Source organism: Podarcis vaucheri (genome assembly GCF_965113315.1).
Source record: "Podarcis vaucheri genome assembly, chromosome: 13".
NCBI classification, from domain to species: Eukaryota; Metazoa; Chordata; class Lepidosauria; order Squamata; family Lacertidae; genus Podarcis; species Podarcis vaucheri.
This window is the reverse complement of record NC_138751.1, coordinates 41,753,135-41,778,013: the sequence shown is the minus strand read 5'-3', so window position 1 is coordinate 41,778,013 and position 24,879 is coordinate 41,753,135. Positions and strand designations below refer to the sequence as shown.

General features: G+C 45.3%; 1 long non-coding RNA gene across 1 annotated transcript; it reads left to right on the top strand.

Moving 5' to 3' along the window:
• Positions 1-4,438: 4,438 nt before the first annotated feature.
• On the top strand, positions 4,439-21,238 carry LOC309516424. The gene is made up of 4 exons (XR_014212906.1): positions 4,439-4,558; positions 6,898-6,999; positions 17,557-18,511; positions 19,711-21,238. It is a non-coding gene; the product is annotated as an uncharacterized lncRNA (long non-coding RNA).
• Positions 21,239-24,879: the final 3,641 nt, after the last annotated feature.

Below are 24,879 nucleotides of genomic sequence, written 5' to 3'. Positions count from 1 at the left end.
TTCTGGACTCCTGTTCCTGCTCCTACCCCGCCATCTTGCCCCGGGTCCCGACGTCCCCAGCCGGGACTTTGATCGCCCGTGAACTGGACTGTGACACTGTGTATTCTAGTTGTTTAATTTGGCAAGCCGAGAAGCTAGACGTTCTTCAACGGAGGCCTACCTCAGTTCACACTTGGGATGTGAACTGTTTTAACAGTGAATCTCTGTCCTCAGGGAGAGGTTAGGGAATCTCTGGTACTCAATTTCCCTCACCACATCACAAGTCCCAGGATTATGTGGGGGCAGCCGTGAGAGTTACAAGCTGATATCAAAGTGATATTTTGTGTGTGTGTAACTAAGCCAAATGAATTCATGAGACTTAAGAAACCGTTTTTAATTATCCACCTTCAAAGCAGAGCTTCAAAAGGAAAACGGGTGGTTGGCAGGGAAGAAAGTAGGCTGGATTTTAAATATGCCTGAATTCTTCCTTTCAGTCCTGTAGCCTAGACTTCTTGACCAGACTTCCTCAATCTCCTGAGTCACTAGCATTAGTAGGCTTCTTTCTGTCAAATAAGGTGCCTGGCAGTTGGATCACAGAAGGAGAAGTGTCCCCAAGGGTGTTGCCTTAACCTGAATTGGTCCCTCCTTCAGAAGCTATGAAAGAATTCCTCTAAGCCAGTTAGCAGGCCAGCAGAACATGAGATTTACATGAGATTCTGTGTAAATAAGGAGTTCATACAGGAGATCCATGAGCTAAAATCGGTCATGGGAGCAAATTGGACAGCAAAAAGTGCAGACCCTCCAAGCGTCCCTATTTTCCAGGTACGTCCCCGATTTAGAGAAGCCATCCCAGTTTCTGATTTGATCCTGGAATGTCGTGCTTTTCCTTCATTGTTGTTTGTTGTTTAGTCGTTTCCAGCTCTTCGTGACCCCATGGACCAGAGCACGCCAGGCACTTCTGTCTTCCACTGCCTCCCACACTTTGGTCAAACTCATGCTGGTAGCTTCAAGAACACTGTCCAGCCATCTCGTCTTCTGTCGTCCCCTTCTCCTTGTGCCCTCCATCTTTCCCAACATCAGGGTCTTTTCCAGGGTGTCTTCTCTTCTCATGAGGTGGCCAAAGTATTGGAGCCTCAGCTTCAGGATCTGTCCTTCCAGTGAGCACTCAGGGCTGATTTCCTTCAGAATTGAGAGGTTTGATCTTCTTGCAGTCCATGGGACTCTCAAGAGTCTCCTCTAGCACCGTAATTCAAAAGCATCAATTCTTCGGCGATCAGCCTTTTTTATGGTCCAGCCCTCACTTCCATACATCACTACTGGGAAAACCATAGCTTGAACTATATGGACCTTTGTCGGCAAGGTGATGTCTCTGCTTTTTAAGATGCTGTCTAGGTTTGTCACTGCTTTTCTCCCAAGAAGCAGGCGTCTTTTAATTTCTTGACTGCTGTCACCATCTGCAGTGATCATGGAGCCCAAGAATGTAAAATCTCTCACTGCCTCCATTTCTTCCCCTTCTATTTGCCAGGAGGTGATGGGACCAGTGGCCATGATCTTAGTTTCTTTGATGTTGAGCTTCAGACCATATTTTGTGCTCTCCTCTTTCACCCTCATTAAGAAGTTCTTTAATTCCTCCTCACTTTCTGCCATCAAAGTTGTGTCATCTGCAAATCTGAGGTTACTGATATTTCTTCGGGCAATCTTAATTTTGGCTTGGGATTCATCCAGTCCAGTCTTTCGCATGATGAATTCTGCATATAAGTTAAATAAACAGGGAGACAATTTCCACTAATAACAGAATAATTAAGCTTTGGGGCTCAATGCAAGATGGAAACCTCCAGAATTTGCTTTGGAAGTAGTTCTCAGGACTCTAATCAAAGATACCTAGGCAATAATTCAATTCTTGGAATGGGCTTTATTTGCGACTGCAAGCGGCTTAAACAGTACACCCGAGCATGTGCAGAGTCCATGTTTGTTATTGAATAACCTCCAGCTTTTTAAAGGGCTTTAATTCCTGCAGTTACGATTCTGAAAAATTAAACCTTAAGGAAACACGCACGCTCTTTCTCTTTTTCTTGCATACCCAGCAGAGTGTGTGTGTGTGTGTGTGTGTGTGTGTGTGTGAGAGAGAGAGAGAGAGAGAGAGAGAGAGAGGTTGCTTGCATAAATATTTATACAGCTGATGTACTTTCAAAGGTAAAGTTTTATCTGAAAATTTCATTTCGGCGATAAGTGTAGATAATTTATTTATAATTAATGGAGACCTCAAGTCCCATCTTAGCACAGCCTCTGAGCTTTCATCTATAATTGGGACGTACAGCCGCCTTCCAGAATCCAGCTTTCCTTATCGGCTCTCTTCTTAGTTTTTCTTTACCCATTCAACAAACGAACATGCTTCCATTTACCTTTGCATCAGAGGCGCTGCGAAAGCCTTTGAAAATGCTCGTTGTGTAGGGAAACGAGTCCTGGAAATGTTGGGGGAGGGGGTTCTTTCCTTTTTAAAAAAACAAACAGATTTTGTAAACCCACGCAACCTTTCTCGCTGACACTTCCCCCAATATGTGTCCTCTCTGCAATATAGCATGAAGAAATGGGTCACTCACATACATGCATGCACTGGCAATGGTGGAGCCTCACCTTGTGGATTAGTCTGAGCATACTTGGGAGGGGGGTTGAAGCCTGATCAGTGCTGGATTTACATATAAGCTAAACAAGCTACAGCTTAGGGCCCCACTCTCTTGGGACCCCCCAAAAAATGTAAAGGAAAACAAACAAACTGGATATAATCAAAAAAATTCCTTCCAGTAGCACCTTAAAGACCAACTAAGTTAGTTCTTGGTATGAGCTTTCGTGTGCATGCACACTTCTTCAGATACACTGAAACAGAAGTTGCCAGATCCTTCTATATAGTGAGAAGGTGGGGAGATATATAGAAGGATATATAGAAGGATATAGAAGGATCTGGCAACTTCTGTTTCAGTGTATCTGAAGAAGTGTGCATGCACACGAAAGCTCATACCAAGAACTAACTTAGTTGGTCTTTAAGGTGCTACTGGAAGGAATTTTTTTATTTTGACTATGGCAGACCAACACGGCTACCTATCTGTAACTGAAACTGGATATACATTTCCAAAATATAAGATAAAAATCAAATAAAATAAAGCCTACATACAGCAACAGTGTTTTGTGTTGTGTAGGCTCCTATGATGTAAGTGATGGGCCCGGCCTGCTAGCCTGCTCTCTAAACTATCACTGGTTTGCTCATTTCTATATATAGGATGCCTGCATTCTGCATGTGCAAATGGCTTTAGATACCTATTAGGTCCGTAAATTACCATATAGCATATATTCAACACAAAAAAACAGCGACAATTTGTTGTTGACAAAAGACAGCTGGACGTATAAAGGGCCTCATTACCTTCAGGAGCTTAGGGCCACCTCAAACCTAAATCCGGCCCTGAGCCTAATAGACCTGGAGGTGGGGAATGAATAGCAAAAAACATGGCAGGCAGGAAAAAAAGCCGTCACTCTTTGCTCCTAGCGATGCTCCCTGAGATTTACCTCAGTTTGATTAGAGTCCCTGAAGAGGGAGCTCAAACTCTGAGACCAGACAACTCTAGCAGATGGACAGACCTTTAGCACCCACTGCCCCAGACCTAGCCTGTACAGAGGACTTCACAGAAGCTAGTGTTGCATGTCCAGATGATGCTGAGGATGATTTAATAATTATTATTTTTTATATCCCGCCCATCTGGCTGGGTTTCCCCAGCCACTCTGGGTGGCTCCCAACAGAATATTAAAAGCACGATAAAACAAACATTAAAAAAACTTCCCTAAACCTGGCTGCCTTGAGGTGTCTTCTAAACTCAGGTAGCTGTTTATTTCTTTGACATCTGGGGAGAGGGTATTCCATAGGGAAGGTGCCACCACTGAGAAGGCCCTCTGCCTGGTTCCCTGTAACCTCATTGATGGTCCCCTTATTATATGTGTATAATTAAATAAAATAGTGAAGGTGCTGTTTTTTTGGATTTTCCTTTGGCCTCTGTTCTTTTTTTGTGTGTCCCCTTTCCAACCCTTGCCAAAAAACCAGTTTGGATTACCAATGTTCTGTGTTTGCACTATTTAAGTTAATTTGGCAGCTGTCAACATAATTCCTATTGGGGGGTTGTTGGTTTTTACTCCTGAGTTCTTTGTTTTGTTCCTCATATAAACGTTAAGAGAGCTAAGAGGTAGGTGTCATTTTTTCTTTTCAAGAATATATTTGTCATCGGGCATGTACCTTTATCATTGCAACCTCTCCAACATAGTGGTTGCATTTTATCTCATATAAAATAACAGGTATGTTTATAATCATCTAGGCAGAGGTTTCGTTTTCTCTGACGTGAGCTGAAACGGCAGTTTTCTCCTCCCGTATTGGTTGCATCAGTTGTGCTATTTAGGGAAGATCACATATATTTTTTTGAGGCCCTTGGTTGTGTTTTGGAAGGTTGTTGGTTTTTTGTGTGTGTTTTTTAACTGCTCTTGTCACCTTCTAGAAGCTTTCCTGAATACTAATGGCACATCCCTGGCCTTGCTTTCCCTGGTATGTTTGCCTCAAGGAAAGAGAAAGTGATTGTCTGCTTTTGTCAAAAATTTTCCCCAGGGCCATCCATTACCTAGCAAAGGCCCTGAGACTAGTTTGAAGGTGACTGCCACATGCATTGTGTCCCCATGACTTTCATTAAAAATAAATAAATCAGCCTGTACCAAACAGCTCAGGAAAACTGAGGGGCATTGTAATAAGACAAGTGTCAAACATGTGAAAGTCTTTGCGCTTATCTGAGACGTGTAAGACGGCATTACACATCAGTTTCTAAGTGATGGTGGCCTCATAGACTATTTACTCTCAGAGGGGTGGTGTCACCTTTGGTGAACTGGTTGTGGTGTAGTCAGGGCTTTTTTTCATCCGGAACATGCCGGAACCTCTCAGGTGGGCGCCATTGCTATTCTAAGAGAACCAGGGAGGTGTTCATAGTGAGTTCTGGCACCTCCTTTTCCAGAAAAACAACGCTAGCAAGAATCACTAGGGTTGTCAGGTGCTGTAGTGTGAGCCTCTCCTCATTACTACACGTTTTTAATTTTGCCGTTATCCTGACGAAGAAATCTGCTTAGGGTCAAAGTGTGCAAATCCTTAACTCTCAGCTGTCTGTGTCATGCCTTTATTTTATTTTCATTCTCCTTGAACTCTACTGAGCTTTCTAACCAAATATGTTCAGGCCAGTAGCCCTTGTAATTCTTTGGTTCAGAAGATTTTTATTATTTTGGTATGGAGGAGGGTTCAGCTCACAAGCTACAACCCAGTGTGAAATGGCACAGCCTCAACAAGGATTTCCCGCCTCAGTGAAAAGCAGGCTTTGGTGTGTAACTACTTAACTCATCCCCAACAAGGCCTAAGTACGCACAAACTGCATTTGATCACACTTATACTGTGTCAGTTTTGCCTCTTCCTACTTCTGCTTCCATCAAAGCTTAGGTTGGAAGTTCCCCGGGTGTCTTTCTTTTGTGTTACTCAGCAGTGGATCATGTACATTGATCGGTGTATAGATAAACAATCCTGGTATACACTAGGCATCTATATCAAATCCTACGCTAGTGTAAGTAACTGCCTTACAAATCACATGCCTTGGGAAACTGTGCTTCGGGGATGGCAAAAGCAGCTAGACGACTTGCGCTTTCATGAAAACAAACACCCACACAAACCACAGGGTTAGCGGAAGCAATTGGTTTGTCTCCAACGTGTGGGTGAGTAATTGTGGATTTGAAGGTTTGCTCATTCAGAGCCTTGATGCCCATAGCAACAACAGCCTCCAAGTTCAACTCTTCCCCTCAGAACCATCAGCAGAGGTTTCCTGTGGTCAGCTGATGAGTGTGTCTTGGGTGGTTGCAAATATAATGTCAGAAAGACAAGATCTCGGTGGCTTCCACCATCTGTGGAACTCTGTTGGGTAAAGAAGGAACATAATTAAAATCACACAGCCATTCAGTATTCAGGGGAAAATATATGTATCTCCATTGCTGGACCGCTTAAGCAAAATGCCCTTAGTAGATAGCAGCCATTTGGTGACTTTCTCGGAAAGCTCTAACTTCAAGTGGCGTTTTCCAGGTAAAAACACTTAACCCAGGAGAAAGAATGTGAGTGCAGACCCGCCAAGGGTCCCTATTTTCCAGGGACAGTCCCAGTTTTACATAAGTTGTCCCATTTTCTGGTTTGATACTGTAACGTCCTGCTTTTCCTCAATAAAGGTAAAGGTAAAGGGACCCCTGACCATTAGTTCCAGTCGTGACCAACTCTGGGGTTGTGGTGCTCATCTTGCTTTATTGGCCGAGGGAGCCGGCGTACAGTTTCCAGGTCATGTGGCCAGCATGACTAAGCTGCTTCTGGAGAACCAGAGCAGCACACGGAAACACAGTTTACCTTCCCGCCGGAGCGGCACCTATTTATCTACTTGCACTTTGACGTGCTTTCGAACTGCTAGGTTGGCAGGAGCAGGGACTGAGCAACGGGAGCTCACCCCGTCGCGGGGATTTGAACCGCCGAATCCCCGCGATGCCGAATCCCCTTCTGATCGGCAAGCCCTAGGCTCTGTGGTTTAACCCACAGCCCCACCCGTGTCCCTTTTCCTCAATAGGCCATCCCTATTTTCATCAGAGAAAGGTTGGAGGGTTTGGTAAGAGATGTCCCTATCTTGCTCTGTGGACTTGTAATGTTGTACTTTTTTATTTTTCAATAAAGAATATACCCCCCAAAAAAAAAAAACAAAAAAAAAGATGGTAAAAGAATCATTTTACCCCTTCAAAACTATGATTCATGTATGGAGATTTAACTGGGTAATATAGTGAAGTTATACGTACAATTAATTGACTAACCATTGCCTTTAACAGGGTAGCAGCCCAGTTTATGACTGATCTCTTAACCATCACCATCTCAAATGAAAGATGAAGTTCCCGCAGTCCTTTACACCAGACGCCGTGTGGCATACTGAAGTGAGTTTTTCTCATCCAGGTATCGATCGACTGCCCCTTTGCACAATAGTTACCAATGCATCTGCTTCAGAGCTGTGATTACGGCACTGCTACAGACAAGCTGTTTGGTGGCGCTTATTGAGTCCGCTAAACGTGATGGGGGGGTGCTGTCTCCCTTACCTGCTGCCTTGAACGCACGGGTGTCCCCAGCTTCCCCTCTGGTTAATCTGGTCGTGATGAGTTTATATTGCTTTCCGATCTCCACGGAAATTGCAAAGGTCATTAAGTCCCCGACAACGTTCACTTTCACTGAAGCATATGACTCAATGAGCAATTAGAGGCTTAGTGGCAGCGAGAGCAGCTGACTGTAGCTCCTTGGCAATGTCCAGGCACCCAGTGCTAGAGGGAAGAGAGACCAAAGGGAATGGATTGCTGCCTGGTGGGAGATTTCATTGGGAAGAGAAAAAGACACAGCTAAGCTTTTTTTCTGGCAGCGCGGTGGGAAAGTGATGGGAAAAACATTTATTGGCTTCATTTGTATGTGTCAGGCTGCTGTCAAAGGCACCGGACTGCATTTTTAGCTATATACCAAATCTCCAGGTACTATTGACAAGCAGGTACAATAGCTGCTTCACAAGGTGTGTGTGTGTTTGGTTGTTGTTGTTGTTTTGAGTAATCAAGAAGTTAAAACTGCTGGACTTGCTATTCTTTTCTGAGCAATGGCAGGCCTTGCCAGGGGTGCCAACTTGAATCAAGTATGGGGGGCAGGTAAGCCCTACCCTGAATAATCAATCACAAGTTGCGGCACACGCAAACCATTTGAATGGCAACGCCCACCAACATTGGGGGGCGGCGATCTCAAATATTTTATTGGGGAGTTGGCTCCTATGGTGCTTGCTTACTCCATGTTTGGTTTCCTTTCAAAAACAACAGGCTTTTCGGTGTTTTGTAGTCAGTTTATTGGCAAACACACAGTTTGAACATAGGCGGACTCAGGTCTTTTTCCCCCAGCTGGAACTTGCCAGAACTAAGTTCCAGCACCTCTCATGTGGGCACCATTGCCATTCTAAGAAGAAGAGAAGAAGAGGAGTTTGGATTTGATATCCCGCTTTATCACTACCGGTAGGAGTCTCAAAGTGGCTAACATTCTCCTTTCCCTTCTTCCCCCACAACAAACACTCTGTGAGGTGAGTGGGGCTGAGAGACTTCAAAGAAGTGTGACTAGCCCAAGGTCACCCAGCAGCTGCATGTGGAGGAGCGGAGACGCTAACCCGGTTCACCAGATTACGAGTCTACCGCTCTTAGCCACTACACCACACTGGCTCTTAATGTGGAATGAGAGCAGTGTGGAAAGAGAATGAGGGAGGCGTTCATGGTGAGTTCTGGCACCTCTTTTTCTAGAAAAATAGCACTGGGTGGACACAAAGCTTTAAATACTCAAAAAAGACAGCCAAAGTCCATTGTTCCTGCATCAGATCTGCGGGGAAACAGCTAGTACCTGAAGACATTTAGAGTTCTAGCTCAATCTCTTTCCCTGTGCCTGTCTCCATATCTAATTACAAACTGCATCACTTTTCTTCAGACAGCAGACACCAGGATTTCTTCATCCTTAGTTGGGCGTGGGGAAGGTGTGGCCTCTTCTGTGAATAGTTGTTGTTTTTCCCCTTTCTACACAGAACATTCCCCCAAATGGCCCTCTCGTTGAGAAGCAAAGGTCTAAACATCTAGTTACCATGGCAACATAACACCTGTAGTTTACCTAACAAAAGGATGTGCTTATCCGGACTCTTTGACCAACCGTTAAGCTGTCCCTCAGCCCCATTAAATTTTTGTTGTCCAACCTCCAAATGGGTAATAGTGCTTTGGTCTTGCAAGGCTACAACTTCAGCTGTGGCAGCGGAATGGTGTGAAAATGTGCTGAAATCTGCAGTGATGAAACATGCAGCGCTCCATAGGAGTGGCACACCACTTGTTGGAATGCAGTTTGGTGTTAGGCACTTGAGTCTGGAGGCTCAAGCCACAGAAACTATTAGGATTCCAGGGAGAGAAGGATTAGAACTGTTCCCATGTGTGTTGTGAGGTCAATCTGTGCAAAGTGCTCTTTCCCAACAGCAAAATTGTCCTTTGTGAGCTCTAAGTGTGCATGAGCTAGATAGCAGGGTACATCCTGTCATTAAAAAAAATAATATAATATAATATAATATAATATAATATAATATATAATATAATGTGTTTTTATTAAAGATTTTATTGAGTAACCTATTTTATTGAGTAACAGAACTTGTTTTCAAGTCAGAGTCATTCAAACTACAGTCATACCTTGGAAGTCAAACGGAATCTGTTCTAGAAGTCTGTTTGACTTCCAAAACATTCTGAAACCAAAGCATAGCTTTCGATTGGCTGCAGGAGAATCCTGAGGCCAATCGGAAGCTGCGCCAGATGTTCGGCTTCCGAAAATCATCTGAAAACCGGAACACTCACTTCTGGATTTTGATTGTTTGGGAGCTGATTTGTTTGGGAGCCAAGGCGTTTGGGATCCAAGGTACGACTGTAGTTAAGTCATATTCAGAGTGAGGCATTATTGTTATAGGCAATATAGGGTTGAGGGAAAAGAGAAGAAGGAAGAGAGAGGAGAGGAGAGGAGAGGAAAGGAAAGGAAAGGAAAGGGGAAGACAGCAAAATTTCTTTCCTTTACATAGTATACAGTGGCACCTTGGGTTAAGTACTTAATTCGTTCTGGAGGTCTGTTCTTAACATGAAACTGTTCTTAACCTGAAGCACCACTTTAGCTAATGGGGCCTCCCGCTGCCGCCGCGCTGCCGGAGCACAATTTCTGTTCTCATCCTGAAGCAAAGTTCTTAACCCGGTGTACTATTTCTGGGTTAGCGGAGTCTGTAACCTGAAGCGTATGTAACCTGAAGTATATGTAACCTGAGGTACCACTATATGTGCTAACTTTTCCTGTGGCAGAGAGAAGTCTATACTCAGAGGCAGAAGCTGAAGCTGGAGAGGAAGGACTTCAAGAGGCAGAGGGGAGTTACCGTATTTTTTGCTCTATAAGACACACTTTTCCCCTCCTAAAAAGTAAGGGGAAATGTGTGTGCATCTTATGGAGCGAATGCAGGCTGTGCAGCTATCCCAGAAGTCAGAACAGCAAGAGGGATCGCTGCTTTCGCTGCACAGTGATCCCTCTTGTTTTTCTGGCTTCTGAGATTCAGGGGAAAAAAATTCTTGTTTTCCTCTTCCAAAAACTAGGTGTGTCTTATGGTCTGGTGCGTCTTATAGAGAGAAAAATACGGCAGGCTGTTGAAGAGTCAGGGGTATCTCCTTCTGCTGCCACAACAAGCTCTCTTTCCATTGCTCTTCCAGAACCAGGAGAGGCATGAAGAGGGTGGAGGAGAAGTTAGCTTCATGCAGGCACAGTCTCCAAAGAATTGGGGGAAAACCCTGGAGAGGAGGAGACTTAGGCAGCTGTGGGGAGTCTCCACAAGTGCTTCATGGGGGCAAGACCTGCCAGAGGAGAGTTGCTGTGCTCATTAGGCCTGACAGTCCGGTGCAGATCCTAGTTTTGCTTATGAAGAGTTACCGTATTTTTTGCTCTATAAGACACACTTTTCCCCTCCTAAAAAGTAAGGGGAAATGTGTGTGCATCTTATGGAGCGAATGCAGGCTGTGCAGCTATCCCATAAGCCAGAACAGTGAGAGGGATCACTGCGCAGCGCCCCCTCTTGCTGTTCTAGCTTCTGGCTTAGCCCCTCTGTCCCTTCCCCTACCTTCCGGAAAAGCCCCCGAGAGCTGCACTCCCTTTAAAGAGTCACGTGGAGCGTGTTTGCGGCTCTTGGGGGCTTTTCCCCGAGGAGGGAGAAGTCAGTGATGGGCTGCCCTTCTCCCTCCTCGAGGAAAAGCCTGCAAGCGCCACACACACGCTCTGCGCGGCTCGTGAAAGGGAGCCCTGAGCAGAGCCTCGGATGCATACAGGCTCTGCTCAGCGCTCCCTTTAAAGATTTTTTTTTTCTTGCATTCCCCCTCTAAAAACTAGGTGTGTCTTATGGTCGGGTGCGTCTTATGGGGCGAAAAATACGGTAGCTCCAACTTGCTCAGTGTGATTTACTGCTGGCCTGCTCCTTGACATCATGGGGACTCGCAACAGGTGTGGGTGGGTTTGTGTGACTGTTGCTATTTCCTCCCATGCTAATGGGAGTACCCACAATTGATGTCGGAGTTGGCACAACTAGGGTGAAGTCACATAATATAAGAAGAGAAGTTAGAGCAGGTTTTGAACCAGTGGGATGGGTCTCGACTATGTAAGCTGTATGACAGACTTAGGCTGTGCGCACACAGAGTTTTCAAGTGCTTTCTATGCACACCGAGTGTGGATGTTTTGTACATTGTTCACAACACGTCATCCATATCCAATGTGAATTCACTTAACGTACTTCGCAATATTTAATGTGATTTAAGAGACTAAAAATGCAGTATAAATTATCATTGCTCCATTGAGGACATCAGGAAGTGCATTGTATACATGTCTGGGAATTTTATGCTGTTCAGCTCTCAGTCTTGCACTTTCTCTCATGCGTTAGCCCTCTCCCCTCCCCTTTTATAGAAGACATTTTTAAAACTGCAAAATTGATGTCACAGGCACCAGATGCCTTCCATCGTTGGGTCTTCCCCATTCCACCACAATGAAAAACTGCATCATTTTCCCCTCTCTCTCTCTCTCTCTTAAAAGCTTTCCCTGGAACAGCAGCGGGTCTATTTACGAAACAGCAAGGCTGCCTCCATCCCTTTCATAATGATATATGTGCCTATTTCCTCACTTGTGAGTCTCCAGCATGCTGATGCAGTGTGTCAACGCAGGACAGTTTCTGGAGAAAGCTGTCTTCTGGAAGAACGAATGGCACCATTTTGGTGGGATTTGGGATCTTTAGCACCGAGTTCTGCTTTTGTTCATGCTGCCACTTTTCCAACTGGTGTCCCATAACCTCCTCTTAATCTACACACCAAACTGGAACCTAATATAAGAAAGCCACACACACAGCCTAACAGCCTTATCTTGGCAGGGATTTCCTTAAACAATAAAATTAACAGCTGCAAATAATTACGTGTGTGCCAGGTGGCACGAGCTACTGTTGCTAAGCTAGTATTTAAGCCTGTATGTGTTGGACACATGCTTTATTGGACATTGGGAATGACACATCTAATAAGATGAAGCCATCCTGAATATACTGTTTGGAGAAAAGGAGTGTAAGAACTAACTCTTACATTATGCTGTGGCATACATATGTTTACCACCAGGGGTACATTCAGCAGTCCAGTCCTGGCCTCATGATTTACATATGTGTTTGATGCATGTGTCTGCAAGGAAATATTTATCACATGCGCACTTAACGTTTTCACTTTTTTCCAACAAAAAAATACTTGTAATTAATTGATACATTTCAAACATAGAACAGTATGGAAAACTGGCAAGGAAAAACAAGGGAAACAAATTTGGATACAAACTTTTTTATTATTATTAACAAAAACACATAGCCAAAATGAAAATGGCACTTACTCTGGTTGCAGTTTCAGACAACAGCGCTTGACAAATACATGTTTATCTTCTTTCTAAGTTAATACTTATAAAATATCTGTATTTATAAGTATGTATTCCCCTTCGTTTTCACAGACACACAAAATCCATATATATATATATATATATGCCTATCTTTCTATAGAAACAGTTATAAAGTATTTTAAAAGTAACATTTTTAGGTGTACATGTTTTTTTTGTTAAAATCACATGTGAAGCAATCCAGAGGCAAAATTAGAGTTCTGATTATCACAAGTGGCATGGCTGAAGAGGCATTACCCATTGCCTTAAAGTATGCCCCTAATTCTTTTGCCATTATCAAGATCTAAATCCGTATCAACAGTTATTCAGCTTCTAAATAAAGCTTGAATTCTGGGTCAGTCTTTGTAATTGGTTTTTAGCTGTCTTCATCAACTACTGCGTGTGATTAATTTGGGAATATGGCAAAGTTACATATGATTTTTTATATTTTTAAAAAATATATGGGCACGATCCTGCTTTTTGTACTCTTGGCATTTGAAACGGCAGGTTGGGCGCTCATTCACAAATAGATCTTTCACAGCAGGTGTCCCAGCTGCTGTTTGGAGCAGGACTGAAAAGGTTAGACGCTGTCTGTACCTAGGTAAAAAGGTAAAGGGACCCCTGACCATTAGGTCCAGTCGTGGCCAACTCTGGGGTTGCGGCGCTCATCTCGCTTTATTGGCCGAGGGAGCTGGTGTACAGCTTCCGGGTCATGTGGCCAGCATGACTAAGCCGCTTCTGGAAAACCAGAGCAGCGCACGGAAACGCCGTTTACCTTCCTGCCGGAGTGGTACCTATTTATCTACTTGCACTTGACGTGCTTTCGAAATGCTAGGTTGGCAGGAGCAGGGACCCAGCAACGGGAGCTCACCCCGTCACAGGGATTCGAACCGCCGTCCTTCTGATCGGCAAGTCCTAGGCTCTGTGGTTTAACCTACCTACCTACAAATGTATTTGCGAGTAAACCCCTGAGCCCTACCATTTTACCCCATTTTGCATCTTTGTCCGTTAATTATTCTTGGAGTGCTCTTTCTACAGGTGGTATGTAATTGATTGCCATGTCTTCTGACTCTAAAATTCAGGAAGTGGTGCTTGGCTGCTGAGGACTGGTGCTAACAGTTCAGTTCAACTGGAACTCTGCATATGTCCCAGGAGATACTGTAGAGCAAGCTTGTTTTCTCCTGCTCCGGCGGGTAGGAGCTGAACCAATGGATTCAAGTTACAAGAAAGGAGATTCCAACTAACCATCAGGAAGAACTTTCTGGCTGTAAGAGCTGTTTGGCAGTGGAACAGGCTCCCTTGGAAAGTAGGGGACTCTCCTTCATTGAAGGTTTTTAAGCAGAGGTTGGGTGGTCATCTGTAAGGGATGCTCCAGTTGAGATTTGTACATTGCAGGGGGTTGAACTAAATGATCCCCTGAGTTTCTTCCAGCTCTATAATTCTATGGTTCTAACTAAGCGCTTATTTCAGCTTTGCTTTGAGCAATGTGTGGCTGTATTTGTGAGAGAATCGGAGAAAGCGACACTGGTCGCAGCTAAGCATCGTTCCATGGGAAGCCCTAGCGGTTCCTGCAAAATCTACTCTCCATTGTAGCAACTGTACGGAGAATCCCACCACTTGCTTTTGGGTCCCTTTTTGTGGAAAAAGTGACTAATACATTCAAGAAGAAATAATGATAATGTAAAAGCTGGGCTTGTAGATATCCCCTTCCTATCTTCAAGGAGGAAGAGGCCATTTCAAGCACATGATCCCAAAGCATGCGTTTGTAGCATGCTTTTGTTTTCTCCCGAAGTAGAAAGGGACCTCTACCAGTTAATTGCCCTGAAGCTACATCACTGCCTTTATTCTCTCTTCTAAGTCTTTGCATTCATGTTCTTGGCCTTCCTCCCACACACATCTGCTTATATACCATCCCCTGTGCTCGGAGCAGTACCCCTATTCAATCCACCAAGCCACTTTTCTATTGTTCCACCTTTCCCTGGAAAGTTGCTCCTGAATCACACTCCTCTCACCTTGCCTGCACCTCCATTTTCTTCTGATTCATTCCCTCCCATATCCCCAAGCAGCTGTACTCAACCACCATGACCTTGCCCTGCTGTTTAGAAAACTGACTGCCATTGAGTATGGCTAGCTATTACCAGGCAGTTGTATTAATAAGACACGTTGTCGGGTGCATGAGTGTTTAAAGCAACGTGGGCCGACTCACGGCCATACGTTTATGGTTTACGTGAAGAACTTTCTCCTGACTGAGCTGAACTCGCTGCCACCTTTATGAGAAGCAAGAAACATTCCTGCGCCATGCTTATTATACTGAGTGGTAGTTCTTTCTCGTGGAGACTTTGGATCATTTCACATAATCACAGGGAGGGACGAGAGAGTGCCTACCCCCAGACTGTCACCTGTAGGAATAACGGAGACAACAGGAGGTTGGATGCAGGTGAGCTGTGCGGAAGCACGCTGGCAAGCATGATCCAAGCAAGCTGCCGGCTAGCTCTGCTGAGGCTCCTTTTATTAGCAGAAGTCTGCAATTGGAAACAGTAGCGAAACCACCCTGAACTTAACGTATTTCCATCTACGGACTTTTCCAGCATTAGAAAATACACGTGCCAGCAGGTGTTTTCCTCAGATGTTCCCCCCGATACTTGATTATGTCTGCGTTCCCGGTCATGCTCCAGCCAAGCGATATGTCTAACAAACTGGGAGAGGACAGTTTTTTTGGATTTTGGGTTGGGGTGTTTGGAATTCAAGGACTTGGTTCTGGGTTTGAATTTCTGTGTGGTGGGTGGCTGGGTGCTTTTGAATTTTTTGGATGTGAAGCACTGATTTTTTTTGGGGGGGGGGTGCGAAGGTAGGTGCTGTGCTGCCATGGGACCCAAGAAGACTGCTGCTGCAGAGGCCGGTGAGAGGAAGAAGGAGAAGGTTACGCTGGAAATGAAGAAGGAGATCATCTGGAAGCACGACGGTGGAATGCGTGTGACAGACCTTGCCAGGGAGTACGGGAGGAATCCATCGACCATCGGGACCATCCTGAAGATGAGGGAGAAGATCCTTGCGACTGATGCAGCCAAGGGAGTCACCAGGATCGTGAAGAACCGCCCAGCTGTTCTGGAGGAGGTGGAGAAGTTGCTGCTCATCTGGTTAGAAGAGAAGCAGCATGCAGGGGACACAGTGACTGAGGCCGTCATTTGTGAGAAGGCCAAGGCCTTGCACGCAGACCTCGTCCGGCAACAGCCAGGAACCTCAGGTGAGCCAGAAGTCTTCAAGGCAAGCAGAGGCTGGTTTGCCCGGTTCAAGACGAGATCGCTGGAAGAGGAGGAAGCAACTGAGGAACGGCTGTCCTCCAAAGAACTGAGGGACATTTGCCAGAAGTGGAAAGATGTGCAGGCTTTTGCACAGCGGCACCACCCTGACAAGGACCTGACACGTGACCTTGCGAACACTTTTGATACGAGGGTCATCACGTCTTTCAGGGAGGTGCTGAAAAGGCGGATGAAGCAGCAGACCATGGACAGGTTCTTCAGCAAGAAGCAAAGAGTGGAAGAGGAACCTTCTTTGAGTTGTCCGCCAGAGTCTTAGAAAATGTACTGTACACTTTGTTGATTTTTAAATGTTTTTCTGTCATGTTTAGAAACTTAATTTATTGTTCCTTCAATTTTTGAAATGCTCTTTACAGTATGTGTGACTTTAAAGAGCACTTAATAAACTCTTGTTGTACCAAATTTGGCTTTGTTTGGACTTTTTTTGACCATAGGAACGCATTAATTGAATTTCAATGCATTCCTATGGGATTTCGTGCTTTGCAAGACGAAAAATTCGCTAGACGAAAAAACTCGCGGAACGAATTAATTTCGTCTTGCGAGGCACCACTGTACTGTAGTTTGTTGAAGAGGCAAGGCCAGCCCCTAAGGCAAATCCCAAAATAGCATCCGTCTCCCTACCAGCAAAGGAGGGGCAAGGGAAGATCTACATCAGGAACAAGGGGTGGGGGAAAGAGAAAGATCAACATTGGGGACTGCTGCCTGAGGCGATCACCTCACCTTGCCTCATGGGTGAGCTGGGCCTGCTGTGTGAGGTAAAGTAGAATGTCCAGAATTCTTTGAGAGAAAGAATGTGCTTCGACTATACTTTAAAGGTATAGCATATACCAGTGCTATTTTGATAGAAAAAGAGGTGCCGGAACTCACCACAAACACCTTCCTCGTTCTCTTAGAATGGTAATGGTGCCCACCTGAGAGGTGCTGGAACTGGGGGGGGGGGGAGGCCTGGCATATATGCAAACTACTGTGAATTTCCTATCCTGCTGCCATCCTCTTCCACACACAATGCTTCCCACTAAAGTCTACAAAACCCTTCAATATTGGGTTTAGAACGGAATGCAAACTGAAGAACCTTATAGAAAGGCTGCCTTCGTGTTGTGTTTCGGTTAAAGAATCGCTCAGAGAACTTCACTGTCTCTGGGAATTTCTTAAACAAGGAATAGGGCTCCGGACTAGGCTTAAGACATTCGGAGAGCATTTTGAAAGAGCAAAGCTGCATACAAGTAGTGATTGCAGCAAAATACTGGCTCTGTCATCTCCCCCTCTGTAAATAAGTCGGCTATAGCACTACTATCAGCATCTTGACAGCTAAGGTATGAGATCCATTAGAGCATCTGTAATTATTTATAGAGGAGGAGAAAACATATTGCATTGATTTTTATTTTTTTAAAACAGGATTGCCCAGCAAGGGAGCACTCCCTGTTTCTAGGGAAGAGTTCTTAAAAAGTAATAATTATCTTAGTTATAATTGCCAGCAGAATGAAAGCTCTTCACTTTTCCCCCTGAATGTTATTTCACTCTGTTCAGTGAACTATATAGCACTTAACCAGCAGAAAATGCTGAATGGCATTTAACAATTCTGGGGAAGGTCTAAGTTGTCCAATAGATATTATATAGTACAGATTTGGGGGCACACATATTTATGCACAATTTTTTTTGTACAAGCTACATATTACATGGACTGCAAGAAGAAAAGACCCTGATGTGGGGAAAGATTGAGGGCACAAGGAGAAGGGGATGACAGAGGATGAGATGGTTGGACAGTGTTCTCGAAGCTATGAACTTGAGTTTGACCAAACTGTGGGAGGCAGTGGAAGACAGGAGTGCCTGGCGTGCTCTGGTCCAGGGGGTCATGAAGAGTCGGACACAACTAAACAACAATAACAACAACAACAAACAACAACATGTTACATCCTACCATTTTTGGTGACGACACAGAATATGCTTGGTTGAGCTCTCAGACTGAAAGCTGGAAGCTGTACATGAATTAGAGGAATGCAACCAAGAATCCTACACAATGTCATATACTGCTTAAGTCCTATTACCCCACAATGTCATGCTGCTTAGCTTGACTCCTTGGATCATGTACATGCAAGCTAAGTGTTGAGTATCCTAGGGCAACCTGCCAACATCAAAAGGGGCTATGGAGCACACATTTTGGGTTAACATGTCACGGTTTTGTAGCTCCAGCCCTGCCAAGCCAAGAAGGGACAGTCTGGTTTGAAGCCCGCCAGGTGAGATCCTGGAGACCACAAGAGCAAGTAGGGTGGGCACAGCTTTGTGGTTCGTTGACCATCTCTAGTGACTCATTTGGAAGACAGAAGCTCCAGGCTAAGAGGCAATATTATAATTGATGGAGTATCTGAATTTCTCTCTCTGCACTGCTTATAGTCTAGATGCGACTGAATACTAGTTGCACCGGGGCAACAGAGAAAGAGGACTACTGTGCATCCCTGGTTGTAAGCTTCTTGGAAGCATCTTGGTTGGACATCGTGGGAAACAAACAGTGGACTAGACGGGCCTTTGAGTCAACTCAACAGGGCTTCTCCTACAGGAATTTCACCAGTCCAGACTCTGCTCCCCCTCTCCGCCCCCTGCTTTATCGCATGCTCCAGATCAGGTCGGTGCAGCGCTGCTTGCAGAAAGTAAGTGGGAGATTTTGAATGATCTATATACCAACAGTGGTGAGCTAAATCAGGTGGTGTGGAGGGAAGCAAAATAACAATTGGCCTGGGTGGTAATGATGGATATGAGAAACCTTTTCCAGATGGCAGTCCATTTTGACAGGTGGGTGTCAATCACCTGGTAACCCAAAGTTTTTTTGGGTTTTTTTCCATTTGGGGTTGTAGCTCAAGCCATACCTGCAGAGGAAGATATTTTGCATTGCCGGCTTTGGGAAAACATTGGAGGTTTTTAAGCAGAGGTTGGATGGCCACCTGCCATGGGTGCTTTAGTTGAGATTCCTGTATTGCAAGAGGTTGGATCAGATGACTGGCAGTGTCCCTTCCAACTCTACAATTCTATGTACTGACAACAAGCCTGCTCTGGGCAGGGATTGGCCATGCTACAGGATTCCCCAACAGGAACTCCACCGCTTTTGATCCCAGCAGGTTTGCTGTCAGTACTGATCAACTGAATGGTGCTGACAGCAAGCTTCACTTGCCAAGGAATAATCAGGAGTGTACTTTAAGGCTCCCTGTTTGCTGTCAGATTCATCTCTGCCCACCCCATATATGGCATCAGGAATGGGACTGGTGAGTGTAGTTTGGGGGAAACGGCTGTGTGCCTAACTGGGACCCATGCCATGCCTAACTAGGCCCATGGAATTGAGGTTCCACACCTCTGATGTATTTATTTACCATTTTATTTATCAAATTTGTATGCCACCCTTCATCTGAGGACCCCAGGGCGGTTCAACGCATAAAAATACAAAACAGAAACACAAAATACAAAAGAAAGAAAGAAAAAATAACACCTCTGCTTCCCACAAGCACATTTAAAATGGATGTTACTCTGCCAAAGGCCTGGTTAAAGAGGAATGTTTTCACCTGGCACCTAAAGGTGTATAATGAAGGTGCCCGACAAGCCTCCCTGGGGAGAGGGAGCAACTGCAGAAAAGGCACGTTCTTGTGTTGCCACCTTTCGGGCCTCTCATGGCAGGGGCACACGAAGAACGGCCTCCGATGATGTCCACAGGGTCTAGGTAGGTTCCTATGGAGAGAGGTGGTTCTTGAGGTATTGGTTTCCCATTGTAGGGCTCCCAGCCAGTAGGGTTACTGACCAAAAGAAAAATTGGCCTGTCTTTTGTGTATTTAACAGCAGCTTGATCTACAGGAATAATCAGGTGATGCTTATCACGGCACGGAGATAGGCATTATCACCTGCCAAAGTCTAGCACAGGGGTAGATATGGAACATGTGGCCCTCCAAATATTGCTAGTCTCCAACTCTCTTCGTCCCACACCACTGGCTGAAATGCAGCTGCTGAAATGCACAAGAATGGAGGCAGATTAAAAAATAAGAACTGAAAGCATTGGTGGGTGGCGTTCCCTTCCTGACTGCATGGAAATTAGATTCCAAACATGAGCGGAGCAGTCTAGCAAATCTCTGCTGGACCACCAAACTCCTTGAAGTATTTCTATTTGGGACACTACATGATGCCCCGAAGAAAGGATCTCTCCAAAAGTCTGGAGAGAGGGAGTCCTGACTCCAATGCGCTACAACTTGCAGGGGGTGGGGAACAAAAAAATATTTCAAATCTGCTGTTAGCCCTTGGAATGCGGCCTTCTAAAGAAAACCTTATCCATCAGATAAGTAAAACTAGTGTGCGGATTGAGTATCAGTTTGCTTGTTTCCTTGGGCGGAGGGGCATGTGTGATGAGCTTCTGTTTTTATAGCTGTCCACCCAGTGGCTTTTAAAGCCTTGAACTTTCGGATGCTGGAGAGTAATTAATAATAAAGCAGCTCTGCAAAAGGAGTCAGCGAAAGGAGTTTTAAATAAAACATCCAGTAACCAATTTACCCTTACTTAAAAAGCAAACACCCTCTTTCCGGGAACACGAAAGGGCAATATAATTGTATATATATCTATATTGCTTTCCTGCCCTTGTAGGGTAGCTGGATTTCAGTGCCGGTTGATTTCTGCAAAACGTGGTGCGCTTGGATGGGGAAACTGTTGGTTACTCCCAACTGTGTTAAATGCTAGAAAAGAAGAAATAAAAATTAACGATAGCATCCAAGTCAAAGCTTTCTGATGGCTGAACATGGCTTACTTGACTTGCCAAAGGTGGTTGTTGGGTCAGTGTGAACAGCAAACAACTCTGGAGGTATGGTATTTGCTTAAATTTGAAGTGTTCCAAAGGCCGTGCACTCATGAAAGGGCTTTCATAACAGATGCTGTTCAACGTTATTAAGTGGCCCCAGTCCAGGACAGCAGTTATAATGTGAGCCTTTCATCGCCTCCAGCTGAACAGTACGGGATTTCCACCCCTAAACAAGCCACCCTGAGCTGTCAGTAGTGGACTCTGTGTGATATATTCAGGCCTCCTTCTAGAAGTGTTTGTTACCCGGGTTCTTTTTCTGGGATACAGTTTTCCAAAAGCAGGCTTTTCAAAAATCTATTCCCCTTCCTCCACAAAGTTCATCACCCACTTTTTCCGTCGTTCAGTTCCCCTGCTCCCACATAACATGCAGCCAAAAGCATCCATGCTGTGTATTTGGTTGCCTTCTAAGAGTAGTGTGATAAGCAGGCAATAATGTTCATTTTCTTGCCATAAAAGGTTTCGCTTTCGAACACATGCATATCAAGTTGATGAGCTGATCTGCTGGCAACCCTGATGCGGATGCGAAGCTGGCAGTGACACCATCCTGTCCCTTAAAAGACAACGTATGCATAAGACATCACCTTGCCGACAAAGGTCCGTATCGTTAAAGCTATGGTTTTCCCAGTAGTGGTGTATGGAAGTGAGAGCTGGACCATAAAGAAGGCTGATTGCTGAAGAATTGATGCTTTTCAATTATGGTGCTGGAGGAGACTCTTGAGAGTCCCATGGACTGCAAGAAGATCAAACCTCTCCATTCTTAAGGAAATCAGCCCTGAGTGCTCACTGGAAGGACAGATCCTGAAGCTGAGGCTCCAATACTTTGGCCACCTCATGAGAAGAGAAGACTCCCTGGAAAAGACCCTGATGTTGGGAAAGATGGAGGGCACAAGGAGAAGGGGACGACAGAGGACGAGATGGTTGGACAGTGTTCTTGAAGATACTAACATGAGTTTGACCAAACTGTGGGAGGTAGTAGCAGACAGGCGTGCCTGGCTTGGTCTGGTCCATGGGGTCACGAAGAGTTGGGCACAACTTAACAACAACAATGCATATGTTGCGTGGTGTGGTCCTCACCATTGCTGAAAGATAACATGGATGGGATGTTGGGCACAGAGGTGTGGTCCAGATGGCAGGGCCCCAGAACCAATGGGTAGAAACTTTTGGGAAGCAGATGTCAGCTACATGTTAAGAGAAACGTTGTAACGGTATGAGTTGTTTTGCCAGTGGAACAGCCTACTCAGGAAGTGATGAGCTCTCCTTTGCTGGCTGGTGGGCCACCTGCCAAGGGATGCTGTAGCTACTGCATCCTGCGCTCGTGAACCTAAATTGAGTTGGACTGGATGACTTTATATATACATATATATTTAAATAATATTTATTACTTTTAAAAATTACAGAAAAGGAAAAGAAAAGAAACAAAAGAGAAAGAAGAAAGAAAGAAAAAAAGAACAATACAATACAATATATAACAATACAAAACACAACCTAATCACATTAAATTAAACTAAACAAAACCCTAACCCTAAACAAAACAAAACAAAACAATAACCATTTAAAAACATAAATCACACCCTTTCCATACTCTATTTTTTATTCCCTTGTTTCCTCTACTTCCTCTCACCTCCCTTTTTGTATTCCACTTCTATTAATTGTTTCAGCAAACCCTTTCTCTATTTTCTGTCATGTTATAAATATCTTAACATATTTTTATCATTAAAAAACTAAGTACTCATATATCCTTAACTCCTTATAACATTTCTACTAAGGCCATAAAATTTCTTTCCACCATTTTTCTATCATTCATTAAATTTTGCAATATTTCTATATATAAACTTTAAAATCTCTAATCTTCATCCACCATCTCCTCTCCCTGGTTTCGGATTCTGCCAGTCCTTTCCGTCAAATCCATATAGTCCATCAACCTGGAGATCTTATGTCCGAGGCTCTTAAGTCTTTTCCAGGTCCCTTCTGCAGGTCTTCTTCATATTCTTTAGTGCCAAAAAGCAAATCTCGAGAAAACTCCAACCTAGAAATACTTTTATTCCTTCCGGACAAGTCAGCCAAATTTCCATAGTTGAAGCTGAGGTCTATAAGATATTTCATGACATGTTTCAATATTCCTCCAAATCCCAAGGCCCCCAAAACTCCAGTCTCCTCCAAATCCAAGTCCATATCCCAAAAGTCAGTTAATCCCTGCATAGAAGGATCTTTCCAACTTTCCTTCTTCTGTCCAAGCTGGGATCCAATCTTCAAAATCTGGCTTTTTCTAGATTCAATCATAAAAGGCCTCAACTTGTAGTCCTCAATTTGCTTCTGTATGGCTGAAGAACCCACTTGTATTACTTTAGGCTCAGCAACCACAGCTTTCTCTTTCTCCTCCGCAATCTGTCCAACCAAAGTAGTTTCTTGTGCCAAATCCTGAATTGTTCCTGTATTGATGCTCACTTTTTGACTCCAATTAGTCACTTTTTGGTCCAAATTGTCAATTTTAAAAGAAGTGTCATCTGTCTTCTTATGGAGCTGTTCCAGCAAATAGCTTATCTTACATAATACCGTCACAATGGTTTCTCCTATCAACATTTTGAGTGGTCCAAGGTCAATCCAGTGGCGTAGCGTGGGGGGTGCCAGGGGTGCCAACCGCACCGGGCGCAACATCTGGGGGGGCACGAGTCCAGAGGGAAGGGACAAGTTCCTTCCTCCGCCGGGCTCCCCGCTGCCAGCCTTGCGCCCTAGCGCGCGCGCCCGCCGCTGCAGCTGCGCTCCACTCACTGCTCGCAGGAGGAGCAGCCGCTGCAGCAGCGTCGCCACCGCCACCGATGCCTGGCCGGGCACGGGCAGCCTCCGCACGCCGACGCCATCCCCTCGGCCCAGCCATAGGCGGCGGCTGCTTCTGCCGACTGGGAGGGAGGAGAGCTCCGAGGGGCCTCGCCGCGCCCTGCGCTCCCCAAAACCCTCCGAGAGTAAGCCGGCGGGCGGGCGAGGGTCTCCCGGCAGAAGGGGGCGCCGCCGGCTCCGGCTCTCAGCGCAAGTCTCAGCCGCGGGGGGTGGGGTGGGCGAGGACGGAGCACGGCTGTAAGCCCCTGGACCCGGCCGGGAGGAGGAGAGGCGCTCGCCAAGCCCGGATCTGGAGCTCCACCTACAGCCCAAGGAGAGGAGGGGGCGGGGAGGCACCCGAGGGGAGGGGGCTTCGGCTGCCTCGGCCCGCGGGGGCTCCGCAAATAATAAATTTAATAAATTCTTGCTGAGCCTTGGGGGGGGTCCTTGGCTCCTTCACTCGCCCCCAGCCCCAGTGGCGTAGCGTGGGGGGTGCAGGGGGGCCGGGCGCAACATCTGGGGGGTGCGCTCGCACTCGAGTGCTAAAATCCACGGGTTAGGGGGCGCAAATTACTTGCCTTGCCCCGGGTGCTGACAACCCACGCTACGCCACTGGGTCAATCTCTAGTTCTCACGCTTACTTAGCATACAGCTGGTGCAGTCCTGTGACAGTTTCAAAAAAACCCTCTAGAGGGAAACAGTCTCCATTTGTATCAATCCTTTCGAGCACAATTCAAACCATAAAAATAGTTTCACTTTCCAGTTACTTTTCCTCTTTTTTAAACGCAGAAGAGGACAATGGAAACAGTATCTTTCTCTTATATAACTAGTTGTCAAAAATGTTCTGTTCACAGTCAATGAACTCTCCCAAAATTTCCCTTTTTCTGGCAGCCCTTTTCCAGGTTCGGAGCAGTGATAATTTGATTTTTCACTCCCTCCTGCAGGCTCACTAAGTCCAAAATCCCCCCCCCCTTCTCCTGCTTCCAGGTTTTTTTTTTGTAACTTTAACTGATGAAAATTCAATCCTTTGCCAAAATCTTCCAAAGACTTTAGCTTATAATGTCTTTGCTTCAATCTATTTACAAAAAAGGGGAATGCGGACTTCCTGTTTAAAACCTTCCCCGTTTCGGTGCCAAATTAAATTATTTGAAGATCCAATTTTGCGTTCTACTCACGGGTAGTTGTTTAAAGTCCAATTGTCCACAGGAAAAAGTCAGTGCTCTCCGGCAACAGCAATGCAGCTTCACTCCGCGAAAAAAGCAGTCGATTCGAAGCACCGCGCCACTCACCCCACGTCGCTCCGGATCCCCGAAACCGGGTTTCCCTGCGAGTAGGGGAGGCGCAAAGGTGCC